This window comes from Vicugna pacos, chromosome 5, assembly GCF_048564905.1.
Source record: "Vicugna pacos chromosome 5, VicPac4, whole genome shotgun sequence".
In the NCBI taxonomy this organism is placed as follows: Eukaryota; Metazoa; Chordata; class Mammalia; order Artiodactyla; family Camelidae; genus Vicugna; species Vicugna pacos.
Window position 1 is genome coordinate 95,751,560 of NC_132991.1, and position 15,714 is coordinate 95,767,273.

General features: G+C 61.9%; 1 long non-coding RNA gene across 3 annotated transcripts; it reads right to left on the minus strand.

Annotated features, from left to right (window-relative positions):
• Window positions 1-1,189: 1,189 nt before the first annotated feature.
• LOC140696521 (uncharacterized) lies at window positions 1,190-10,124 on the minus strand. Of its 3 annotated transcripts, none has more exons than XR_012072981.1 (3): window positions 7,974-10,124; window positions 2,054-3,007; window positions 1,190-1,351 (listed from the first exon to the last, which is right to left on the minus strand). It is a non-coding gene; the product is annotated as an uncharacterized lncRNA (long non-coding RNA). The 3 variants fall into 3 exon arrangements; XR_012072982.1 differs by lacking the exon at window positions 1,190-1,351 and having other exon boundaries at window positions 1,437-3,007; window positions 7,974-8,323; window positions 8,456-10,124; XR_012072983.1 differs by lacking the exon at window positions 1,190-1,351 and having other exon boundaries at window positions 1,437-2,212; window positions 2,808-3,007.
• Between the last annotated feature and the right edge of the window lie 5,590 nt (window positions 10,125-15,714).

A 15,714-nucleotide genomic window follows, 5' to 3' on the forward strand; every position in this document is an offset into this window, starting at 1 on the left:
AGGGCTGGGGCGTCTGCCTCCCCCCGCCGGACCCCCCACCTCCGTCTTCCAGCGCAGCCACCCCCCTGGCTCCCCCTCAGGGTGTGGCCGTCACTCCCCTGGCCTGAGTGTGTGGGGTGGGGCGAGCCTACCTCACAGACCGTCCAGGATTCAGAGCCCTGCTGTCTCTGTCACTGAGCTCCCAAGGGCCACCTGTCCCGGGTGCCACGAGGCTGCAGTGGTCACCCCCGGGGACCTCAGACTTGCAGGCTCTCTGTGCTCCTCCTGCAGACTCGCCACTTCCCCCTAAGGGTGGAGCCACAGAGGGGTGAGGCCCTGGAGAATCGCAGGGAGTGGCCGAGGCCAGGCTTAGGACACCCTGGGGGTGGCCGCCAGGGGCCCAAGAGGGGAGAGGGACGGGCACACAGGAGCATCAGCAGAGCTCGGCTCCCACGTGCCGTCGGCAGGGAGGGTGGCAGCCGGAAGGACACTGGACCAGCCATGTGGCTGGGCAGTGGACTCACGTGGGAGGTAAGCGACACACAGGCCTCTGGATTCACTGCACCTCCACACATGGGCACATTTCGAGGCTTAAAGTCCTCTGCAGGCCACGGGCCTTTGGGTCCAGGTGGGGGTGGGGGTGGGCCCCAGGACGCTCCACCACGCCAGGGTGAGGCTGTGGAGATGCGCCCTGGGGTCACGGGCCCTTGTGTGTACTTGTGCCCTTACCCTTCTCTCTGCACCCTCCTTCGCTGCTGTGCACAGGGAGCTGCTCCCCAGGGTGAGGGCTGAGGCTCCTGGATGAAGACCAGGTGCGGTAAGAGTCCCAGTCCACTCCTGGACAGAGCCCTGCTCAAGCACGAGGACAGGGTCTGCCAAGCCCCCCCCCCCCGGGCCCCGCCGCCGGCTGAGGGCCAGGCAGCCAGGGTCACTGTGGGTGTGGAGAGCAGGGGCACCTGCAGGTGGATCCTGTGCTCTGAAGCCTGGGCGACCCGGGGCTCAGTGTACGTGACCGCTCGGCCAGGCTTCGGCCCACGGTGATTTGGTCCAAGACTAAGCCAGGTGCCGCTGGGCAGGTGTTTGCAGACGGGGCTGCTGCCCACAGCCAGCGGGCTTCAGGGTCGGAGCTGAGCCCCGGGACACGAGGGGCCCCCAGGCATCGCCTTGCTGATGACAAGATGTGCTCTTGGCTCCATTTGTTTCTGTTTATTATTGAAGTAGAGGTGGCTTACAGTGTTGGGGCCATTCCGGGGGCGGCCCAATGTCCCAGTCACACGTGTGCACACACGTCCCTTTCCAGTTCTTCTTCACTGCAGGTTACCGCAACACACTGAGCGCAGTCCCCTGTGCTCTACGGAAGAAGCTGGCTCACCTATTTTACATAAACTAGTTAGTATCTGAAACGTCAAACCCCTAATTTATCCCTTCCCACCCCCTTCCCCCACCGGTAACCCTAAGTTTGTTCTCTGTGTCTGTGAGTCTGTTTCTGTTTTGAAAATAAGTTCATTTTTGTCTTTTTTTAGAGTCCACGTGTGACTGATAGCCAGTGGTATTTTTCTTTCTCTTTCTGGCTTCCTTCTCTCAGGATGCCGAGCGCCAGGCCATCCATGTTGCTTCGGTCTGTTTCTGGCACAGCAGGGCTGCAAGGGTGGAGTGGGGGCCCCCTTCCCCGCAAGAGCCCAGAGAGCTTCGGGCTTGTCCATTTTATGGACTGGTCAGGGTCCAGGTAAGTTATTATTTTAAATAAACATTTTCTACTAGAAATAAAGTTTGCAGACCACTGTTGGAGCCAAACCTCGTCAGTGCTCAGAAGGAGGCACTGCGGCCGAGGGAGGAAGAGGCCGAGCTGGTCGTGGCAAACCCAGGTGGAGGCCCTGCGGGCCCTCCAGACCCAGCCTCTCCCTGTCCGGGCCGCGTGTGGAGGCAGCTGGGCTGTGCTGCGGGCTGGGGTGGGGGAGGCACCTGGCAGGGAGCCCCTGCAGCCCCGCCAGGCAGCCCCGCCCCTCTCCCTGCACTGATGGCTGGCAGGCAGCCCCAGGTCTGTCATCAATCACCCAAGGTGATGGAGTCTCACTTCCAGAAGATTCCAGAATGGCCTGCTTCGCTGCTCCCTCTCTTCCTCAAGAGCTGTTGGTGGCCTCTTCCTGCGACCCACGCTGACCTGGGAGGGGGCTGCAGGCCATCCTGCTGGGGCTGAGCCCCCAAGTTCATCCTCAGTTGTGCATTTGGGACCCTGGGGAGAAGCGTTGGGTGGCGGCCCAAGGGCTTCCAGGATGCTGCCTGCCTGCCCACCTCATTGAGGCAGAACTGGGCGCTCCCCGGCCAGCCCTAAAGACAGGCCGACCCCACGTCTGGCCAAGACGCACGGGGCTTTGCAGCCCGCAGGACACATACCCCAAGGGGCCCGCCTCCCATCCGCTCTCTGCTCCCCACTCCCCATCCAGGGAACCCCTTGGAGGGCGACCTCAGAGAGGGCTTGGGTGACAACGGGGAAACAAACCCAGGCAGCAGAGAAACCTCAGGAGAAAGCATGCTGCTCCCTACAGGAGCCCCCCAGACGTACCAGGGCAGGCCCGTACAGCAGAGTGACCGCGCCCCAGGCGGGGGCTGGCCACTGCCCCCAGCTTCTGGGAGGTGGCCTCTGAGCCTCTGGAAGGTCCTGCCTGGTAGGTGCCTTTGTTCACCTGGGGACCTCAGGCCACACCAAGTAGTGACAGGGTGATTTGGGGGTGCAGCCTTGGGGTCATGTGGAATCAGTTGACCTCAGGAGGGGCTGGAGGCTGAGGTCAGCCACTTGGACAATCAGTCAGTCAGTCAGTCATGCTTACGCTTCCTGCAGAACCCCAGGGTAACTGGACGCCTCCAGGGTGCCCGCTGGTCGCTGTGCTCGGGGCGCACGGTCTCATGTGGATGCCGGGAGGCACGTGGCCCCATCTCCATGTGAGGACGGTGCAAGGCTCTTGTCCAGTGTTTCTCCGGGGCTCTGCCTGAGTTTCTCCCTGGGGTTGCCTTTAAGCTGCCTCCTTTCCTGGGAAAAACCGTAACCCTGTGTGCAGCAGCTTTGCTGAGTGAATTGCAGAACCTGAGGGTGGTCTCGTGTGGGTCGTTCCCTCCAACTTGTACCAGGCAGACCCTGGAGCCCACCTCCCACAGCTGCTGCAGGGAGACTTGTCCTGCTGTCCCGGGGGTCCCAGACACGGGGGCAGAGGAGCAGGAGACCATCCACTTGCTTCTCTGAACACTGAGGTCTGCACTGGCGGGGGCGGTGTGAAGGTGAGAGGGTACGTGGATGTCTCAGTGAGCTCCGGCCGTTGCCCCTCCGGGACTCGGCTCTCTTAGCTAGAGAACGCCGCAGTCGGGAGGGCCGTGCGTGGGATCCTCCTACCTAGGCCACCTCCCAGGGCCACTGTGGTCACACTGGGGGGCCTGGCCCAAGGCTCCGCCCCTGCCAGGCCGCCTTCAGGGCCAGCTGCATAGACCTCGAATTCCAAACAGAATCAAAGGCTTTTTAGAGTTTGGGCAAAAATCTTGTGATTTCTTTTTTTCAAATAGTTTGGGCTTGGCAAGTCCCAAACTCTACTTTGCCAAGTGCTCCTTCCTCCTATAATTTAAAGGGGAAAAAAAAAAAAAAGAAACAAAACCACTGCGCATTTCAAGGGAAACGGTCTCCTGGCCGCCGCTCCCGCCGCAGTCATCAAAACCACAGTTCGGAGAATCTGCATCGTGTCCAACGAGCCTCGCAGAGCCTCTCCCCGAGTTTTGTAATTTTCTATTTCTTTTTATTTTTAATCCATCAGTGAGGCTTTGTCCCTCCAGGGAGTTAGGAGCCGGCCAGGCCACAGGTGGCCAGGTGAGCCCTGCCAAGAAGCCCTCCTCAGGGCTGCCAGGCTTTGGGGCTGGTACCCAGGAGCCAGGGCACCAGGCCAGACCCCTGCTGTGGGCAGAGAGAGGACGGCCTGAGAGGGGTCCTGGGTTGTGCACCGTTGCCCTCCGCCCTGCTGGTCCACTGCCGGGACAGACGCAGACGAGCCAACACCGCCCACAGGGCCCAAAGGGCCTCGGTGGGTTCTGCTTAGTGCTGGGGGGCTACTAGGGAGGCGCAGGGAGGATGAAGGCCTTGGGGTCACAGCCAATGTTTGACCTGTGTCTTTTCCCTGAGAAAACAAAGGCTTAAAGGCCGGCCTCCCGGGCGAGCAGGCCCCGGCGGTGGGGGGGGGGGGGCGCCCTGGAGGGCCTGACCCCCGGCTGAGCTCTTGGGACAGGCAGGCGGGGTCTGGAGGCCGCCTCCTGCTGCCCGGTCCACGTGCCTTGTTCTGCCAGGGCTCTGCCCCATTTTGCCCCGCATGTCCTGCGTTCCCGGGTTTCCTGCGGCCCTCCAGGAGGACAGCATGCCTGCAGGGCCCACACCATCTGCAGATGGGCGTTGCAGCACCTCAGGGAGCCGCCGAGCCACACGCTGGCCTGTAATAACAGGGCGCCAGCCCTCCCGGGGCCGGGAGCCAAGCGCCCACAGCTGGCAGCAGCGGTTGCTGCTCGGATGAAGGGGTGAGTGTCTTTGTTGCCGCCATGTGTCCCGTTCTGCAGATCTGCTCGGGGCACCAGCCTGCTGGGCTCCCAGGCCCAGGACAGCCGAGCACAGGCCAGCACCCAGACCTCACGGGGGAGTCTTCTGCCTCCAGCCCTCAGGCATCACTCCCCCATGCACCTCCCAGGGCGGTGTTCCAGAGGAACAACTGCACCAAGATGTGCGAGCGGAGAGTGCAGGCCCCCCGGGTCGCAGCTGCGGGACAGGCAGGGCGACGTGAGGGCATGACCCTGCCCATCTGGGACACACAAGACACAGGACGCCCAAGGCTCTCAGGTGGGCCCTGCTCGCGTGACTCCCTCACGCAGGGTCCCTCCCCCCGAGCAGCTGAGGATGTGCAGCCCCTCCTGGAGACCCCCACTGTCTCTAGGTAACGCTGAGAAAGGCCATGCCACCAGGGTCCCTGAGGCAGGCTGGCGGCGTCATGAGCACCGGCAATGCTGACGGACGCCAAGCAGGCCACGGGAAGCCCGGGGACATGGTGGAAGGGGCCGGGGCCCCACGGGGAACTTGCCAGGCAGGCCAGCAGCTGAGGCAGGCCAGGCCCGACAGGTGCTGCCCCCACACCTGGCTGAACAGCAGCCAGAGGCCGGCGGTGGGGCCACCGGTGCCTGCCAGGCCCTCCTCCCCTGCAGGCGCGGTTGCGGGGATGTGGCCACCACCCCGAGCCGGCTGGGAGCCCCAGGGCAGGAGGGGTCAGCCGGCCTGTCAGTACCAGAGGCCCTGGGGGCTGACCTCAGCCAAGCACAGCCAGGATGGGGCTGAAAATGCCTTCCTTTCATGCGGGGTTCAATTCCAGGTATAGGGATGCGTCAGCATCAGAAAATCAACAAACATAACCCATTACGTTGAGAAGCGAGAAGAGGGGGCGGGGGCAGCTCAGGGGCAGAGCACATGCCCAGCAAGCATGAGGTCCTGGGTTCGATCCCCAGCACCTCCACTAAAATAAATAAATCTAATTGCCTCCCCTCAAAAAACAAAATAAACAAACAAAAAACCCCCCAAACCACCCCAAAAATAGAAACAAAGTGAAAACAAAGAAGTGACAAGAAAAAAATATGATCATCCAAACAGGTATTGAAAAACTTCCGAACCCTTTCCCACTAAAGCTTTAAAAACAAACTTCTTGGCAAGAAGGGAACAGAAGCTAACTTCCCCAACTTGATCCGATTTCTTCTAGAACCTCCAGCCAACACCATGATTAACGGTAAAACTTTAACAGCATCCCCCTGAGCATTAGAAGAAAAGCCCAGTGTCTCCATCGTTACAAATATTTTATAACATTTCATGTTTTATCAGTGTCCCACCACAGAGCCTAGCCAAGGCAACGATGTAGGTTTTCAAAAAGAAATAAAGGGCATAAATATTTGAAAACGAAAAGATCAAGCTCTGAGTAATTACAGGCGCCACCTGGAAATCAGAAGGGGGCCGACTGAACAGCTGTTAGAACAAGTTAGATAATTTAGTCAAGTCGTGAGATGAACAAGCAACACTCAATAGTCACTGACAAGTAGCGACTGATGAAAACGCATTGTCCAAAATGCTGCTCACAAGAGCCAAAATCGTCTGAAAGTAAATCCAAGACTGTAAAAGGCCTAGATGATAAAAATTATAAAACGTCGCTGAAGAGCAATTTTTAAAAAGCTGAAGAAAGGGGAAAATGTGAAAGACAGAGGATTCTCAGTTTTGAGAAAAAAATCAGTTCTCCCAAAACTAACCTACAAATTAAGGGCAATTCCTGAGACGCAACAGGCCGAGCCCAAGTTCTTACGGAGGAGAACTTTTGAAAGAATAGCCAAGAAAGTTTGAAAAGAAACACATGTCCCATGAAAGGACGGTGTTCACGTGAGGTCTTGGTGCAGACAGACACACGCAGGGCGGGAGGGGGCATGCGGAGACGCACCCCCGTGGGCCGGGTTCTTGTGGACTCGCGTGGTCAGGGGGCCGGGGGCGGAGCGTCTGCAACAGAGACTCCAGGCAGCAGGCCGCTCCGTGATCCACAGAGAGCCGCTCGAAACCCAGCACAAGACGACCAGCCGCGCGGCGGGCAACCCCGAGGACGCGACCATCGGCCCGGGAAGCGCACCAGGTGCGTGGAGTTGCGAGAGCGCCTCAGCCTCCTAGCCCTCAGGGAGCAGAACCGCCCTCCCCCGGGCGGCACGGGGCGGGGCCCTCGCCCACCCGCTGTTCTGGGAGGACAGTTCAGCCGCCATGCTTGCAAGGACGTTAGAAGGCACATCCCGTACCCAGCAGGTGCGCTTCCCCTCCCCTCCACAGAGGAGCTCGCGTGTGCTCACTCGGAACACCTGGCGGAGTCTTAACATGGCTTTGTTTGAAATAATAAAATTGCTGAGCAGAGATGCGGGTAAACGAGGGAGAATGCAGCCATCTCTCGGAATATGGGCACCAGGCTGAAAGGAACAAGGGAGATCTGGACAGACAGACGTGGAAAGACCGCCAGGACTTAGGCTTCGGTTTAAAAGCTGCCCGACAATGAACTACGTGGTCTCCCGGGGCTCCCAGGTGAGACCCAGAGACAGTTCTGGAAGGGCATCCTGCAGCGTTAACCTCAGTGCTCGGGGTGGAGGGTGTGGCTTGGGGACTTTTTTTTCAAGTTGTGACCGTCACACACACACACGTCATTACTAGAATGCATCTTACAGCTCTTAGGGAGCTTTAAATCCCGGGGGCGGTCGTGCAACCGGATCTTACCTGAGAGCGGGAGCCTTCTGCCCCTCCGGGGGGCTTCAGCAAACACCACCCCTGCCCGAGGCCCCGCAGCACACCCTCCGGGGTGGGCAGTCGCACCCAGTGTCCCAAGGTCGCAGCCCCTCCTGCTAAGCTGACACAACAGCACCCCGGGTGCCGGTGCACTCAAACCAGGTCCTCCCTGGGCCCGGGGCGGGGGGTGGGGGGCTGGCCAGCAGGCAAGGTCTCTGTGTGTGAAGCACCTTTTCCACAACTGCAATTAAGTTAAAATACCCAACCTGGACAGCCTGGGGTACAGGTATAGAACTGGCCATTTGGTGAGAATGGCTCCTTCCAGAAAAGCTGCAGGCAGCCTGAGGCTGGGGTCTTTCTGCGGCAACGAGAGCGCCAGCAAGCAGGCTGGCCGTGGCCACTGCTCCGCGCCTCCTGCTGCCAGCCCTGAGGGCTGTGGCCCGTACACCGCAGGCCTGGGGGCAGAAGCAGCAGGGCGTCTGGGGTCCTCGGGCGAGGAGCAGAACCCGGGCAGGCCCACCGGCCTGGACCAGGACAGGAGGGAGGTGTGCAGCAGGGAACGCTCAGGGGAAGCCAGCCTGTGCTGAGTGGGGCTGAGTCAGAGGCCAGGGCAGAGGTGACTGTCCCCGCTGGGAGCTCCCCCGGGCTAAGGAGACAGAGGTGGGGGGCAGGGAAAGGCCTCGCTCACCTGCGGCTGCTGCACTGTCCGGCCTGGAAGGATGGGTGAAGGAGCCATACACCGGCTCCTCTCGGAGTGCACCTCAGCCTGCTGTGGCCACAACACACAGAGTAGCCTCTGTGGCGACTGGACGTCGCGACATCGCTCTCGTCTGGCACACAGGTGTCCGTGGGATGGGAAACATAAAACTCTGAGTCTGAGAAGCTCTTCTCTCGCTGGGCCTTCCCGCCCTCCTTTCCTCCCTCCCCGGGGACCTGCCTTCCAGGAGCAGGAGGAGCTCGCATCCAGCGACAAACGCAGGTCCCCGTCAGGGGCTGGAGGTACAGTAGGGGCACACTGCCTTTCTCCCGGGACTCCACCTGTGAATAATGCTGCCGTGAACACCCAGGTACAAGTTTTTGTCTGACTACCTGCATCAGTTCTTTGGGGCATACTCCGAGGACTGCAACAGCTAGCTCACGTGGCAATTCCACTTTTTTTCAAGGACCCACCGAACTGTTTTCCCCAGCGGCTGCACCACCTTGCATTCCCGTCAGCAACCTCTGGCAGCTCCACGTGCCCCACATCCCGGCCAGCACTCGTTACTGCCCCTCTTTCTTATCACATCCACCCTCGTGGGTGTGAGGAGGCGGCACTCGCTGTGGTTTCGATGTGTGTTCCCCTAATGGCCGATGAGGCTGAGCTTCTTTTCATGTAACTGTTGGCCATTTGCACAGTTTCTTTGGGAAAACGCCACTCAAGTCCTCTGCCCGCTTTTTAATTGGGTTGTATGACCCGCTTGTGGTTGGGCGGTAACAGTCCGTGTTCTACACACACGCTCACACACGCACACGCACTAGACACCAGCTCTTTACCGGAGACACGGCCTGCAAACATCTTCCCCCGCCTGCAGGTCGTCCTCGCACTGTCTTGACTGTGCCCCTTGACGCACAGAGGTTTTTAACTTTGATGACGTCTAATGTATCCAGTTTTTTCTTCTGTTGCCTGTGCTTTTGGTGTCATGTCTAAAACCTGTCACCAAATCAAAGGTCCTGAAGATTTACCCATTTTCTTCCAAGAGCATTGCAGCTTCAGCTCTTCCGAGGGCCTCTGACCCGTTGTGAGTTCCCGCCTGTGTGTGGTGTGAGGCGGGGGTCTAACTGCAGGTGGCCCAGGACCATCTGCTGAAGGGACTGCTCCCTCTCATGCTGAATGCTCTCCGCGCCCTGCCAGAAACCAGCAGGGAGTGCCTCCGGGTGTTGCCTCAGCCGGGTTCTGGGACGCCTGGGGCTCAGGCTCGGCACAGTGGGCACACACCCCCGGCTCCAGCCCTGACCTCGGGCCCGGGGAGCACTTTGGTCTGGGGCCGTCCCCTTCCCTGGGACACCTCTGCCAGACTCTCACTGAAGGGCTGGCACCGAGGAGACAGGCAAGCTGGTCGGTGTCACCACCCAGTCCAAGCTACCAACTGCCTCTAGGGAGGGGCGACTCCACCTCCAGGGCCCCCTGGACCCCCAGCAGCAGTGGGCCATGGCCACATCCTGCTCACTTCGAACTGATCTGGGGCTGGGGGCTCAGGCTGAGCTTGGCTGGCCAGGTCATGGCTGCACACTGTGGTCACAGCCTCCCCTTTCTCACCCAATTCCTCAGCTTCGTCATTTCAGCCCGGTGCCTCCATTATCCATGGGGACATCCCTGATGTGCTGGGAGACAGGGGGGCTGCAGCCTCCTGTGAGCAGTGCCGGGGCTGGAACCATCCCTCACCTGGGCCTGCACCCAAGGCTGCAGGGAAGATGGGGCCGAGCTGATCCCCACCCCCGCATCCCCTGAGACCAGCAGCCCACCCCTGAGTCTCGAAACAGCCTGCCCCTTGACCAGCCCTCCCTCCCTCAGGCCTCAGGGCCTCCACCTCCTGCTTTCAGCCTGTTTCCCTGGGGGGGGGAGGTCCCTAACCCAGGTTCAGATGCCCCCCCCCAGGAGGGATTTACTCTTGCACAGAGAGTCAGCCCCGTGCAGTCTCACCAGCGGGCCAAAGAGGGCTGGAAACGCTCTCGGCCTCGCCCTGCCAGTGCCTCCCCTCGGGGTCCAGAAGAGCCCTCTGTTCCCACCCTGGGACTCAGCCCACCTGCCGGGTTGCAAAAGCCTGCTTTTACCCTGCAGGGCCCCCTCAGGAGGAGGCCCTGCCCCTGAGCCCACATCCCCACCCGCCCTGGGCTCTGCCCTCCCTCCAGCTTCACACAGCCCAGGCTGGTCTGAGCGATGGGAGGCTGCACTGGGCCCACCCTGCCCCCAGCCCATAGGCCACCCACACGGTCACCACCATCTTCCCACTAGCAGGTCTGTGGCTCCTGGCTCCAAACAGGGGGACAGATACCGGCCGCACTGCTCCTTGCTCCCCTGGGGCTGGCTGACGAGGGTCCCCAGCCTGGCACCTCCCCTATCCTCCGTGCCCACCCAGCCCCTTCTCTCCGGTCTCCCTGGGAGTGACGGCCCTGCACCCCGGGCACCTTCCTCAGGAGCAGCAAAGCTTGGGACTGCCAGTCGGAGAGAGATCTGTTCCTGGAGCACCACTCAACAGCTGCGTAGTCCAGTGGGGTCGCCACGTCCTGGGTGCGCTGGGAGCTTGACCCACGAGGTGAACGGGTTCCCCACCTGCGGGAGCTCAGGACGCGGCCGGGTGAGTGAGCAAGGCCGCATCCGAGGAGCAAGGTGACGGCTTGTTTCAGGTGCTGAGAAAGACAACTGGAATCCGGGTCCTCCTCCAGCCACATGGTGGACCCTGGCAGCAGCGGCGTGGGCGGGACAGCGCCCAGCAAGTGGGCAGCGCCCGTCCTTCCGGGCCGGCTCCACCCAGGGGCGAGTCCTCCGGGGGTTCCCAGAGGACGGCTTGAACTTGGCCAAGCCCTGGAAACAGCTCTTTGTTCGGGGGACCCAGCAATCCCCTGAGGGCGGCCGCACCCCCCGGGTGAGGGTGACAAAGGGGAGACTGGCTTCCCTCAAGGTCGCAGGTGTCGCTTCTGCATGAACACGCAAGCCCTTGGCTCCAAACCTCCGGGGCTGCCCAAAGATTAGAGGAAGATTCCAGGTGTGAAGCAGGGGCGTCTGAGGAAGGGGCGGTAGCCCGGTTTGTTTAATGACGGTCAGCGGAGAGACAGGCGCCAGCGAGGCATCCAGCAGGCGGAGACTTTGCAGGCTTTGACTGAACCTGGTTTGGGACAATCAGCCTGGCCGTGCAGATTGGAGAAGGAGAAGATGAGAAGCCGGTGACAGTCCAGGAGGGAGGAGGTGCAGGGAGGGCAGGCAGGCGCCTCACAGTGAGGGAAGCTGGCAGGCCCAGCCGGAAAGCAGCGAGCTCCCAGTGTCCCGGGAGCCTCTGTCCCAGCATGTCAGACCCAGGTCCAAGCCGAGCCCTCCCTCCGGGGACCGGCCAAGGAGCCAAGGCGAGGACGTCAGCCCAGGGAAGGCTGCGCCAGGCGGGCCCAGGGCTGAGTGTGGGTCCATCTTCTCTAGCCGGCGCGCGGACCCCAGGCACAGGTGCCTGCTGTGGAAGGGGCCGCCCCACCTGCCCGCAGCTCCTCCCCAGCCCCGCGCTGAGCCGGCTTCCCCTCTGCTGCAGGCAGGCTGCCCGGGCTGCTGGCTGATCAAAGGGCCCAGCAGAGCCGAGCAGGCTGCCAAAAAGCCCCCCTTGAAGTCTATGCCCCCACAGGGGTTTGGAGACAGGTGGCGGGGTGGCCCTTGCAGAATGATAGCGTCCACATTTTGTCTGACCTGCAAACCCCGTGCTTAGCATGGGCCTCCTCCACCCGCCCCTGCTCCCCAGCTGCAGCCCCTACCTACCCCCGGCCCCATCCCAGCGGGGGGAGCAGCAGAGCAGACTCAGAACCCAGTCGATCTTCTGGGGGTTGGGGACGAGGCCCAGCACTTCAGAGACTCACACTGGAGCAACCCCAGGAGTGGTCTTGGGCCAAGACCCTTTATAAGGCCAAGAGATTGGCTCCCTGAGCTGATGAGAGAGACTGTGTTTTCCCAGGGAGCTGGAGTAAACTGGAGGCACCCACAAGCCCCAGAGGGCAGCTCCCCTCCCCACTTCCAAGGCCCTGCGAGCTCAGCCAGGGACCCTGATTACCTTGTGCAGGAAGGCCTGCCCGGCCAAGCCTCTGCGCAGCCACCTCCCCCTCCATCAGCCACACCTGCGGGTCCACTTCCTCTACTGGCCTAACCCTAATGCCTTACAGAAGTGGGGGGCCCTATGTTCCCCACTGCCCCCCCAGGCATCCCAACACTTCTGGGGCCCAAGGGGGTCAGGGTGTGGCAGCCTAGCTGCCCTGGGCCCAGTGCCCTCTGGCCCCGGGCCTTTCTGCCGCAGGATGGGGCCCCAGTGAGGGGCATGGCTGGCAGTGACACTGGGGAGCAGGCCCCCAGTCTATTAGAAAGTTCGCTCTGGGGGTTCCAAAAGACCCAACAGAACACAAAGCCCGTCACTCCCGATGGCTGGGGAGGGGGGCACCGGCCTCCAGGATTCCAGAGCCGGAGGCCCCAGGCCGCAGCCTCTGGTCTGGATCTGGCCACCCGCTCCCTCCCCCGCAGGCCCTGACCCCTCCCTGGCCAGAGGCAGGAAGTGGGGGGCAGGGTGCTGCCCTCCTGGACTCAGGGTCACTCCTCAAGAAGATGGAACCGTGGGAGAGCACAGGCCTCCTTCCGAGAGACGGCTCTAAATGGTCCCTTTCTTCTCAGCCCTAGAGGGCGAATCCGGCTCTGTGACACGCCCACTCCTTCAGGGACAACGCTGTTTCCCTTTCCGTGAGTGACAAAGCGCTCACTCCCTCCTTCCTTGCCTCCTTCCATCGCATGCCTCTCGGTGCCCACACGGTCTGAGCAGACCGGGACCTGGAAGCGGGAGGCAGGGGTCTGGGTCAGAGCCCCAGCAGCCATCAGTGGGCCCGTGTGGCCCTTCCCAGTGTAACCCAGCTCCCTAGGACCCAGGCTGTGCCCCTGCCTGGGCAAAAGGCATGGGCCATCCTGGGCTGTTCCGGACAGGGGCTAAATCTGAACACAGGGCCAAGGCATCAGGTGGGGGCCCAGCCGAGGCAGCTGTGTCTTGAGAACAGGGAAATTTCAGCAGCTGGCACCGGGGCAGCTCCTCTGGGCTTCACGGCCTGGGATGGGGCCCCTTTCCTTGCTCAGTAATGATGTCCGTGTCTGTAAGATGTAAGCACACGTCTTGCGCAGGGGAGCAAAGGTGGAGGCTCTGGGGGCCAGAAAACTGGAGGGAAGAGAGGAGAGGGCAGCTGGGGTCCGGACAGCATCCTCCCTCCTGGCCCCCAGAGGCCAGCCCCCTGGCAGCCTTCAACAGAGCCGCCTTGAGCCGTGACCACCGGAGGTCAGCTGCCCCCACACCTGGCCTCCCTGCTCCTTGTCACCAAGGCCTTCTGGCAGGTGCCGGCCCATCCAGAGCCAGGACGGTCCCACCTGCCATCCCTCTGGGCCACAGGCCGACACCGGGCAGGGTCCGCACCACTGCCTCCTCCCGGCCCGAGGATGAGCCTCCCCGGAGCTGGGTCCACGCCGGATCACTGCAGCAGCACGTACTGCGCACAAGCATGGCCAGACGTCTCTCCCAGAGCCTCACAGGGGAGCTCAGGAAACTAAGCCATGTGCCATGCGCAGAATCACACGGCTGACAAATGATGGGGCTGGGATTTGACCTCAGGGCTGCTCCTTCCAAGCTGGGCCGCACCAGGGAGCCGCCTAGCGCCAGCGCCCGCGCCCATCCATGCATTTGCTCTCTTCACGCTGGGTTTCTGTCACTTTCGACCAGGTGCCCGGATGATGGAAAACAGAAAGCAACTGCACCTGGCGGGGGGCACGGGTGTCCCCGGGGAAGAAGTGCAGGCCCCCAAAGACCCCTCACCAGCCCGAACCCAGGCCCTGGAGGCTGAGCACCACGAAGCCACTCAACACAGAGGAGGCCAAGAGGAACAGGGCCAGAGCCCCACACCCGGCGGGGGGCTGCCTTTCCCAGGTCTCCTCACGGCCCATCTCCAGAGGGACGCCACAGTCCTCATGGACCCAGCTCCCCTCGACATGGCCACGAGAGCTCAGGATCTGACCCAGACATGTCTCCTCTCTAGGATGGGCCCTAGCTGCGAGGATCAGGACCTCTAAAAGGGAATGACACAGGGACCTTACAGACAGTCATAAGGTTTCTCTGGGGCATGGAGTCACCATACACCTGGGAGCAGCCTGGCCCGGGGCCGTGACCGTGACCACCACATCCTGGAAACCTTCCATGTGAGCTTGGCATGTGGACATTCTGGCCACACTGCTGTCTGAAGGCCCGGAAATGCACTGGACACTGACCCCACCCTGAGGAATCTCCCAGTCTGGCCGGATTAAGAGGAGGCAACGGATCCTGATAACATCAGTCAGGGTGGGCGACTCCATCAAGCCCCAGCCTGGCTCCTGCCTGATCCGGAAGCACGTGGCTGGAGGTGAGCTCCTAAAGAGAGGGTGGGGGCGGGGGCCAGGTGTCCCGAGCCAAGCAGGCACGGGGGAGGTGTCCGGGCAGCCATGCCAGGCACAGGCAGGCAGGAGCAGGCCCGCCTGAGCGCTGCACAGGGGTCTGAGTCACTGCGTGACGAGGCAGCAGGTGCGTGGGGAGGGCCAGAGGTCTACACACTGGGGTTGGGTCTGACAGCCTCCCTCTCTCACAATGACTCCGTGTCTCTGGGTGAGGGGAGACGCCTCCTTGGGCAGGCAGGGTAGGAGACCCCAAGCCCCCTCACAGCAGAAAAGCTCCCCCTACACGCACTGCCATTTCCCTGCTGTGAGGTGAAACCACAGTCCCCCAGGTTCGAGGTCCGGGCACCCCTACTGGCACATGGAGGTCATCTTGGGGTCCTCTTCCAAAGGTGCCGGCTTATTCGCCTGTTTGCCATTTCAGCCAATCAGGCATCTGGATTCACGGTGGTCTCTGGAGCCCTTACTCAAAAGGGCCGGAGAGCAGGAGTGGGAGCTGGGTGGGCAGGGAGCAGCAGCCGGGAAGGAAGAAACGGAGAAGCTCTAGAGACACCAGTGCTCTCAGCTTCTCACCTACACAGAGCCCCCCACCCCCGCAGCTGTCCGACCACCCGCGTGGGCCCTGGCCGGCCTCACTCAGCTAGCTCTCCCGTCCTGCGCTCTGTCCCGCTCTCCTCACCCCCCCAGCAATCTGACCTGTTGTTGGCCCGACCCCATCCCTTCTCCAAGAAGTCACCTGCCACCGCCCGGCGGCCCAAGGCAACAGACAAGCTTCTGCCCCCCTCAGTCGCTGAGCATCCAAAGAATCACGTGGAGATAAAACACCGGCCGACGATGTCCAACAACCAGGTCGTCGGTTGCCTCTATACAGGGCGGGGAGAGGGTGGGGTCTAGTCTCTTGGCTAGTTTCCCGCGTAATGCCCCCTATCCTGCCCCCCACGCACAAAAATCAGGTGTGAGCTGGAGCCGTGGGAGACGCGGCTGAAATGGGCGTGAGAGTGAGGGGCCAGGAACGGTGTGCAGGTTAAGCGCGGGCGGTGGGCCGAGAGGACCGAGGCTGCGGGAGCGGACGCGCGGGGCGCGCTGCCAGGGTGCGGGAAGGCAGGGCTGGAGCGGAGCAGAGGGAAGATGGGAGGGATGCCGATTTCGGCTGGGGGCGGGGAAGCCCCTGATAGGCGCGCGGAAGGCGTGATGTCACGTCCGGCGGGGGAAGCCCTGCCTCAGCACCCCCCCGCCCCCGCCCCCACAGGTG